A 10,999-nucleotide genomic window follows, 5' to 3' on the forward strand; every position below is an offset into this window, starting at 1 on the left:
TCTCATGTATGCACGAATTTCAAAAGATTTTTTCACATGATTAAGAAATCTTGAATAGTGAAAGATTTTCTCACACATGGTTTATGAAGCTACTCTATGATGTTTATATCTTGCATAAGTAAGTCAATTATGATTTTTCATGTATTATGAGAATTTTAGGTATACCACTATTCTGTAAAAAAAATTACTTAGCATCGACACATATTTGCATGGATGATCTCCCATTATAGTAGTTGGGTCTTTAGTAGCAATCTCCTTACTCCAAACTATGTGCATCTGCCGGTTGTCTAAAGTGACATAGCTAGAGGATTCACCTAGGCTAGAAGTTTAAGGTCCTTCTCATGAAAATAAAGGAGATATCTTTCCGGTGTGGGCGTACGATACCAGATTCCATATGGTACTCATATGGTGTATGTGTGTTGATAGTACACATCCCACAAAACAATCTAAATTGCTTTCAATTTTTTATGAAGTTGTTCTTATGATTTAAGATGAATTGAGCATGTTCATAATCATGATTCTTTTTTAAGGATTTTACTATATTTATCTTGGTCATGCACATCATATTTTTGTTTCAGTTTTGTTGCATTCCCCTCATACTTAGTACATTCTATATACTAATGCATATTTGTGCCTACATTGTTTCATGAATATAGGGCATAAATATTTCTCTCCCACCATTTGTTTGACTAGTTGATCAGTTTAGAAATTTGAAGACTTGGAGAATCCTCATACTCCGAGGACGATGTGTCTTTTATTATTTTCTTATGTCTTTTATATTTTTTTGATATTGTACATGGTGTATGTATTACGTCCTAACCACTTTGTTTGATGTAATAAATGGCTTGTAAAAACTTTAATAGACTTTTACTTATATGTCAAACTCTTTAATTCTTATGAGATTTTTTTCTTTATTATGTTGTGTATATGCATGTTGAGAGACTTGTGTATGGCCACTCAAAGTCTTATACATCATGTCACATACAGTGTGTACTTTGGATCGTTATAATCTTCATGAGTTCTTAATGTAAATTATTTTTCTTCATGACTAAGCCTTAATTATATTGATTTACTCAGGAATTTAATGTTCTCAATGATATTTTATAAACCCTATCTATACAACAATCTTTATGATAGTAATTATGCTATTTTCATATGCATGTCTTATATTATTAGATTTTCATGACTTGTGATGCTATTAGATATGGTATCTATCAGTATTTTTTTAAATATCATGATAAATGTAGTTTTCTCAAATAAAGTAGCTCATAGTATATGTTCAAGTTATCATAATTTATGATCTACTTAGTATGTATCAGTTATCATATCATTATGATTTGTTAATATTAGATTATAAGTATTTTCAAATTTACGTATACTTCTGGTGGAACTACACTAAGAACCAACTGGAATTAAGGATTGTCACGCCCCAAGCTACCTCAGAGACGCGGACACGGAACCTAGGACACCAAGTGATCCCAAGCTAACCCTACTGGATTATCATAAGCATTTTAAAGAATATAAGCTGATGCGGAAGCTAAATCATAATTTAAACTCAAAAGATTGGGAATACCCATAATGTATAACTAAGATATATGAAAACAATGAGTTTAACACAAAGAAAATATTAACTCAATGCTAAGCTGAAACTAACTATGTCTGAAAATAGCCTCTAAACTGGAGTAGAAATACGTAGACAAGCCCAAGCTAAATCTAGCAAAAATTGAAACTAAAAGACTAAATCGATCTAAGCGTGATCTGGATTTTGAGAACCTAAACCTACATCACGAAAAGATGTAGCGCATGTATGCATCAATACTTGAAAGGTACTGAGCATGTAGGATAGAGTAAAGCTGAAATAAAACATAACTGAACAAGCATAAAAGCAAGTATAATAATTTGAACATGATATGCTAATTTCTGAGCTAACTGGAAACGAGGAGAAATTTATAACATGTTGAAACTGAATACTGAATATACTGATAATTGGTCAATGCAGAGAGTCTGACTGAACTGTGGGAGCTACTAATAACTGATAATAAAACCACATGAGCTAAATATGGAGTCCTATGTATACGCCCCATCGAGAGGACCCAATATATGTGCCAGAGGTATAAAGGCATGTTGGCGTGATCACTAAATGGATGCCCATAGAAAGGACTTACTACCTACTTGGTTAGTAGTTCTGATACTATTTGGGTACGCTGAACCCTAGTCCAATTCGGTATTATACTACTCCCATGAATTATGTAATTAACTGATTATGAATAAGTTTTTCTAAATACTGGATAACTCAAAACGGAACATGCAAACTGAGAATGCAACAATTAATCTTGTAATTATGCATTTACAAATGAGGCATGTATATCTGAAGTAACTGAAATATCTGACTTTGCATGTGTAATTGAAGACCTAAAGAAATGTATAACTAGGGTTCTGAAATTCATAAAATTAATTAAATAATAACATGATAATCTGATTTGATATACATAACAAATATCATTAAGTTCTATTGAAGTTCTAGAAACCCTAGGTCTAATAATGAAATGGGAATCAAGAATATGACAGAAAACCGGGACCTAATGGGTGAAAGGAATCCACTAGTGAAATCCCACATACCTGGTGATGAAATCCACGAAGAAATATCTTGATTTTGGGGCTGGAACTGAAGGAACCTTGCTGCGTTCTTGAACTAAAGTTCTTGACCTTTTTTCTCCTTTCTTACTTCTAGTTTTCTAAGTTTTGATTCATTATTTGACCTAGGGTAAGTTTTAGTTATGTTTTTAGGCTAAAATTGACTAAAATCTGATGATCAAAACAACGTATCTTAGGGATTAAACATAGTGGAAAAAGACCAAAAGACCCCTGGATAAGTTGTTGTCGGACCAAATGACGACCTGGACAGACAGTTCATTGTCCCATCGACGGTCCGTCGTTTGATCCGTAGGTTGTGCCTGTTCGACAGACCTTTACTACAATGGGCATAACTTTTTACTCGAAGGTCGGATTTTAGCAAGGTCATGGGACACGTAATTCATTTTTTGATGCGAGTTATAATCATCTGAAGTTGACTCATTCCACCTAACTATCTGCTATCTATCACCTACGGTCAGGCCTACGGACCGTGCTGGTCATCTGCTGCTCTTGTTAGAGTGTGGGTGAATGGGTGTCGATCTATGGTCACGGACTACGGACTGTAGTCTGACCTACGGACCGTAGGTCCGTCCGTTGATCATGACTAAACCAAAATTTCCTAGGCTTAGATTTTGGGTGTTTCTGACCCCATTGATGAATGTGCAGGATGGACCGTGGGTCAATCTACGGTCCGTATATGGCCCCATTGGTTACACCTGCTGATTTTTCTAAAAAGCTGGTTTTTGGTATGTTTTGGATACTGGTGTTACATTTTCTCCCCCCTGGGAACATTCGTCCTCGAATATTAGTCTAAACTAGTTGGAATAGAGGGAGAGAGCTGAAAACCCTACTACTAAACTCTAAGAACAAACTTTCTGACTGAATTGAGTTTCGAGAACTTGCAAATACGTTTAAAATGCAAGTACAAATTGACAGAACATTGTTTTAAGACTGAGTTTACGCATGAATGACTGGAAACTTAAGAGGAACTATTACCTCAAGCAGGAGAGGAATCGGAAGGAAAGAGGTGAGGATACTTGGCTTTCATGGCTGCTTCTGCTTCCCAAGTAGCTTCCTCTATGGACTGACTCCTCCACAAAACCTTGACTGAAGCGACTTCTTTGTTCATCAACCTTCTAGCCTGACGGTTAGGAATCTCAACTGGTACATCCTCATAATAAAGATTATCTTTCACAGCCATACTCTCTAATGGCATTATAGAAGCTGGATCACCCACGCATTTCTTCAAGAGTGAGATGAGGAAAACCTGATGCATTGCTGCTAATTATGACAACTCTAACTCATATGCCACTTTTCCAAACCCTTTTTATGATCTTGTAAGGGCCTACATATCTAGGACAGAGCTTCTCTTTCTTGTCAAATCTCATCACCCCTTACATAGGTGACACTTTTAGTAAAATCCAATCATCAACTTGGAACTCTGATTCCCTTCTTCTCACATTTGAATAATATTTCTGACGACTTTCGGCTGTCTTAAGTCTATCTCTAATGAGTTGAACTTTATCCATAGCATAAAGGACTTAATTTGGCCCTATTAAAGCTACTTCACCTAATTCAAACCAACCAACATGAGATATACATCTACGCCCATACAAAGCTTCATAAGGGGCGATCTCAATGGTGGAATGGTAACTATTGTTGTAGGCAAACTCAATAAGAGGAAGGTGATCATACCAACTACCTTTGAAATCGATCACACAATCTCTCAACATATCTTCTAAGGTCTGAATGGTATGATCTGCCTGCCCATTCGTCTGTGGATAAATTGTTGTACTAAGGTTAACTTGAGTACCAAGACCTTTCTGAAATGTCTTCTAGAAATAAGAGGTAAACTGAGGACCTCTATCTGTGATGATAGACAAAGGAACCCCATGCAACCTCACAATTTCATTGATGTAAAGCTTGGCATAGTCCTCCGCCGAATCTGTAGTCTTGACCGCTAAAAAGCGAGAAGACTTAGTCATCCTATCAACTATCACCCAAATTGAGTCATGCTGTCTGCGAGCACGAGGTAACCCTTTGATGAAATCCATATTGATAAAATCCCACTTCCAAGTAGGAATATCGATCTCTTGAGTCATATCTTCTAGTTTATGATGTTCTACCTTTACTTGGTGGAAATTGGGGCACTTACTCACAAAATCTGCTATGTTCCTCTTCATGCCATTTCACCAATAGATTTCCTGCAAATCGCGGTATATCTTAGTGGCATTTGGATGAATAGAATATCTGGAGTTGTGGGCTTCCGCAAGGATATTCTTTCTCAACTCACCCACATCAGGAACATACAATCTACCCTGGTAGCGAAGTACACCATCTCCCCCTTGGGAGAAAACCTCCACACTTTGATTTTGGACTACATTCTTAAGGTCAAGCGAAATTGGATCACTGTCTTGCTTTTCCTTAACCTCCACTACCAAAGGAGATTCTGCCCCATTCTGAACTGTTACATCACTATATAATATGCTCATAAGGGGAACTCCTAAACGAGCAAGCCTGTGAACATCCTTCACTAGCTCTTTCCTTTCTTCCTCAACGTGGGATACACTACCCATAGATAATCTACTAAGAGTATCTGCTACTACATTCGCGTTATCAGGATGATAATACACACTCATATCATAATCCTTAAGGAACTCAAGCCATCTCCTCTGGCAAAGATTCAACTCTTTTTGGGTAAACACATACTGAAGGCTCTTATGGTCAGTGAACATATCTACATGAACACCATACAAGTAGTGTCTCCATATCTTGAGTGCAAACACCACTGCTGCAATTTCGAGCTCATGAGTTGGATAATTCTTCTCATGTACCTTAAGTTGTCTAGAATCATACACTATAACCTTATCTCGCTTCATCAACACACAACCTAGGACAACTCTAGATGCATCACAATAGATCAAATAACCATTTGAACCCTCTGGTAGAGTCAAGAAACGAGTTGTAGTCAATCTTGTTTTCAATTCTGCAAAGCTTTTCTCACAATCATCTAACTATTGAAACTTGACCATCTTCTGAGTCAACCTAGTCAATGGTGAGACTATGGAGGAGAATCCTTCCACGAACCTTCTATAATAACCCGCTAGACCTAAGAAGCTTTTGATGTGTGCTGCAGAGGTAGGTTTGGGCCATTATTTCACTGCTTCTATCTTCTGTGAATCCACTCGGATCCCTTTGCTAGACAGAATGTGACCAAGGAAAGCAATGATTGCAACCAGAACTCACATTTGCCAAACTTAGCGAATAACTAGAGATCCTTGAGAGTCTGTAAAAAAATTCTCAAATGATTTGCATGTTTTTGCTCATTCCTAGAGTAAATGAGGATATCATTAATAAAGACGATAACGAACAGGTTCAAGTACTGTTTGAACACTCTATTCATCAAATCCATGAAAGCTTCACGAGCATTGGTTAGTACAAACAACATAACTACAAATTTGTAATGACCATACCGAGTTCTGAAGGTTGTTTTTGGAATGTCACTATCTCTGACTCTAAGATGATGATAACTCGATCGGCGGTCCATCTTTGAGAAGTGGCTAGGATCCTGAAGTTGGTCAAACAAGCAATCAATCATGGGTATGGGATACTTATTCTTGATTGTGACCTTGTTCAATTGTCTATAGTCAATGCACATTCTGAGAGAACCATCTTTCTTTCTTACGAAAAACACTGGTGCACCCCATGGTGAAATACTAGGTCTGATGAAGCCCTTATCTAGAAGGTCTTTCAACTGCTCTTTCAATTCCTTAAGCTCTGATGGATCCATTCTGTAAGGAGGAATAGAAATAGGCTGGTTATTTAGAAGGAGATTAATTTCGAAATCGATTTCCCTTTCGGGAGGGACTCTAGAAAGATCTTCTGGAAATGCTTCTGGAAACTCACATATTACTGGAACTGACTCAAGAGTTGGGGTTTCAGATCTATAATCCTTAACATGAACTACATGATAGAGATAACCCTTAGATATCTTTTTTCTGTCCTTAAGGTAAGAAATAAATCGACCCATAGGCGCTAAGTTGCTACCCTTCTATTCTAGGATTGGTTCATCTGGAAACTGGAAACGAACAATCCTAGTTCTAAAATCGACTAAGGCATAAACAGAAATGTAACCAATCCATGTGTAGAATGACATCGAAGTCTACCATTTCTAACTCTACATGATCTGCTGAGGTCACTTTCTAAGATACTGTGACATACAAACTGTATACCCGTCTAGCTATAACTGGGTCACCAACTGGAATAGAGACTGAAAAAGATTCTAAGAGAGTTTCTGGACTAACAGTGAATTGGACTGCTATGTAAGGAGTTACAAAAGAAAGATTAGCCCCTAGATCTAAAAATGCATAAACATCAAGGTCAAAGACTCGTAACGTACTAGTGACTACATCAGGAGAACCTTCCTTCTCTCGGCGATCCTAAAGAGCATACAACCTGTTCTAGCGCTTACCTCCACCTGTACTAGATAAGTTACCCTACTGAGTTGGGCGACGTGTTGGTGCTGCTGAAGTTGTAGAATGAGCTCTACCATCATCGCCTCCTTGACCCTATCTAGAAGGACAATCCCTTAACTTGTGACAAGACTAACCGCATCCAGAACATCCCTCATTTCCTGCAAGACACTCGCCCGGATGGTTCTTACCACACTTAGGGCAAGTGAGGTAAGTCTTGGTGCCTGATACACTTCCCCGAGATTTAGATTCGGGTGCTCTACCCTTTTAGTCATACCTTTTCTTGGATGATTGAACACTATTTGACGAAGGGGTGGGAGCTGAAAACTTCTGCTGACTCTGTGAGGGATTTCCACCACCTGATTTCTTCTAAGAATAGTCATAGTTCCCAGTCCTAGCCTTCATATTATCCTTACCTTGTTCCCTAATCTTATCACCCTCAACCTGCTGAGCATGAGTCATAAGCCTAGAGATGTTCATATCTTTGAGTAACATAGCATTTCTGCACTCAGTTTTCACCAAATCTGATACTCCATACAAAAACTTATTCATCTGAGCCCATGAGTCCGCAACCATGTGAGGAGCATACCTGGAGAGTTTGTTAAAATTCAGTCCATACTCTTGTACTGTCATGTTACCCTGCCTCATGTTCATGAATTCCCGAGCCTTTGCCTCCCTCTATTCTATTGGGAAAAACCTACCGAGAAAAGTCTCACTAAAGCAATCCAAAGTAATAAGGGGAGCATTCACACCCCTATTCTCCTTCTAGTGAGTGTACCAAATATGAGAAATACCTTTCAACTGGTATGATGCCAACTCAACCCGATCATTCCCCATTACTTGCATTACCTCAAAGATTTTCTCGATCTCATCCAAGAAATTCTGAGGATCCTCATTAGATTGTGATCATAAGAACTCAGACGAATTCATCCTAACAAAGTCACAACCCTTGCTTCTACTGATCAACCATTTTCATTCACATGAGCATGAACCCGATTTTTCTGGTTAGTCATATTGTGAGCCAAAATCTATATAGCATTCCTGAACTCAGTATTGGAGACTTCCTGATATGAGACCGGAGGAGCTACATTTGCATTTCTAGCATTCGCATTCCTAGCATTAGCTCTACAAGGAAGCATGATTTGAAACGTAGAACGTCAAGTTAGAGTGGAATAAGATCATACCTAATGCACGATAAGAGTAACAAGAAAATGAAGTTTTCCTAAAACACTTTGTAGCCTCCCTCTCATTAGATGTGGTGCACTTCACAACCATGAAAAGTACTCTACTAAGTGCGACTTTTCATACATCCTCGTACTCTTGAACCTAGTGCTCTGATACAAACTTTTGTCACTCCTCGAGCTACCCCCGAGATGCGTACACGGAACCTAGGACCACAAGTGACCCCAAGCTAGCCCTGCTGGCATAATCATGAGAACACAAAAGAATATAAACTAATGTGGCAGCTAAATCATAATTTAAACTCAAAAGACGGGGAATACCCATATTCTATAACTGAGATATTTGAAAACAATGAGTTTAATACAAAGGAAATATTAACTCAATATTAAACTGAAACTAACTTTGTCTGAAAGTATCCTCTAAACTAGACTAGAAATAATGGGACAAGCCCCAGCTAAATCTAGTAGAAAATAAAACTAAAAGACTAAATACTGAAAAGAAACTCATGACTTTTTTTCTCGGAGAATGAAGACTCACTATGAATCTGTTGAACTGAAGATCAAAAATCAATCTACGCGTGATCTGGATGTAGAGAACCTGAACCTACATCACGAAAAATGTTGTGCACGTACGCATCAGTATTTGAAAGGTACTGAGCATGTAGGATAGAGTAAAGCAATAACAAAATATAACTGAACAAGCACAAAAACAAGTATAATAATCTGAACGTGATATGCATATTTCTGAGCTAACTGGATGCAAGGACAAACTTATAACATTTTGAAAATGAATACTGAATATATTTATAAATGGTCAATGTAGAGAGTCTGACTGAACTGTAGGAGCTACTAATAACCAATGATAAAACCATATGATCTAAATTTGGAGTCTAATGTATACGCCCCATCGAGAGGACCCAATATACCCTGCCAGAGGTATAAAAGCATGCTGGGGTGATCACTAAAATGATGCCCACAGAGGGGACTTACAACCTACTTGGCTAGTAGTTCTTGGACATTTTGGGTACACTGAACCCTAGTCCCACTCAGTATTATGCTACTCCCATGAGTTACTGAATTAAATGATTATGACTGAGTTTCTATAAATAGTGGATAGCTCAAAATTGAACATGCAACAGAGAATGCAACAATTAATCTGGTAAATATGCATTTATAACTGAGGCATGTATATCTGAAGTAACTGAAATATCTAACTTAGCATGTGTAATTCAAGAACTTAAGAAATATATAGCTAGGGTTCTGAAATTCATACAATTAAATATAATAACATGATAATCTGATTTGGAATATATAACTAATAAGTTCATGAAGTTCTATTGAAGTTCTAGAAACCATAGGTCTAATTATGAAATGGGAATCAAGAATCTGACTGAAAAATAGGGACCTAATGGGTGAAAGGAATCCACTAGTGAAATCCCACATGCCTGGTGATGAAATTAGCGAAGAAATATCTAAATTTTGGGGCTGGAACTGAAGGACCCTTGCTGCGTTCTTGAACTAGGGTTCTTGACCTTTTTTCTCCTTTCTTGCTTCTAGTTTTCTATGTTTTGATTAATGATTTGACTTAGGGTAAGTTTTGATTAATGATATGACTTAGGTTAGTTAGGGTCAAAACGACGTATCTTAGGGTTTAAATAAAGTGGTAAAAAACCAAAAGACCCCTGGGTAAGTTGCTGTCAGACCAAATAACGACCAGGACAGACGGTCTGTCGTTTGGTCCGTAGGTTGGACATGTTCGATAGGTCTTTACTAAAACGGGCATAACTTTTTACTCAAAGGTTAGATTTTAGCAAGGTTGGTGGCTATGGAATTATAATATCAATTGTAGATATGTAAGTACATCATGGTACACCTAATTCATTTTGTGCTGAGAGTTATGATCATTTGAAGTTGACCGAACTGGATTTCCCCCTAACTATTTGCTATTTCTCACCTACGGTCAGACATACGGACCATAGGTCCATCTACGGACCGTGTTGGTCATCCGTGGCTCATGTAAGAGAGTGGGTGAATGAGGTATTGATCGATGGTCATAGACTATGGACCGTAGTCTGACCTACGGCCCTAGGTCCGTCCGTCGATCATGACTTAACCAAATTTTCCTAGGCTGATATTTTGGGGGTTTCAGACCTCATTAACGGATGTGCAGGACGGACAGTAGGTTAGTCTACGCTCCGTCAATGGCCCCGTTGGTTGCACCTGCAGATTTTTCTGTAAAGCTAGTTTTTGTTTTGTTTTGGATACATGGTGTTATAAGGATGAAGATTTTTTTAGTGTCTATAAATTTTATTATCAAACTGTAAATACCATAACTACTTGTCATCATTAGTTCATAGAGCCAATGGCGCATTAGCTTAATGGATTCATATCAGCTCAGTTATCAAGTTTCTTATGATAACATGTATTTGACACTCCATTTTCAGTGTGGGGTTAGTAATATTGAACACAATGTATTGTGGTAGATGCTTTAAGTAGAAAACCAGGGAGCATGGGTAGTTTAGCCTATTTACAGATTTCAAGACGCCCATTGGCTAGAGAGGTTCAGACTTTGGCTAATGACCTTATGAGGCTGGAAGTACTAGAGAAAGGAGGACTTTTGGCCTGTGTGGAGGCAAGATCCTCTTTTCTTGACAAGATTAAGGGAAAACAGTTTGCTGATGAGAAGCTGAGCCGAATTCGAGATATGGTATT

This window comes from Solanum pennellii, chromosome 9 (genome assembly GCF_001406875.1).
Source record: "Solanum pennellii chromosome 9, SPENNV200".
Lineage (NCBI taxonomy): Eukaryota > Viridiplantae > Streptophyta > Magnoliopsida > Solanales > Solanaceae > Solanum > Solanum pennellii.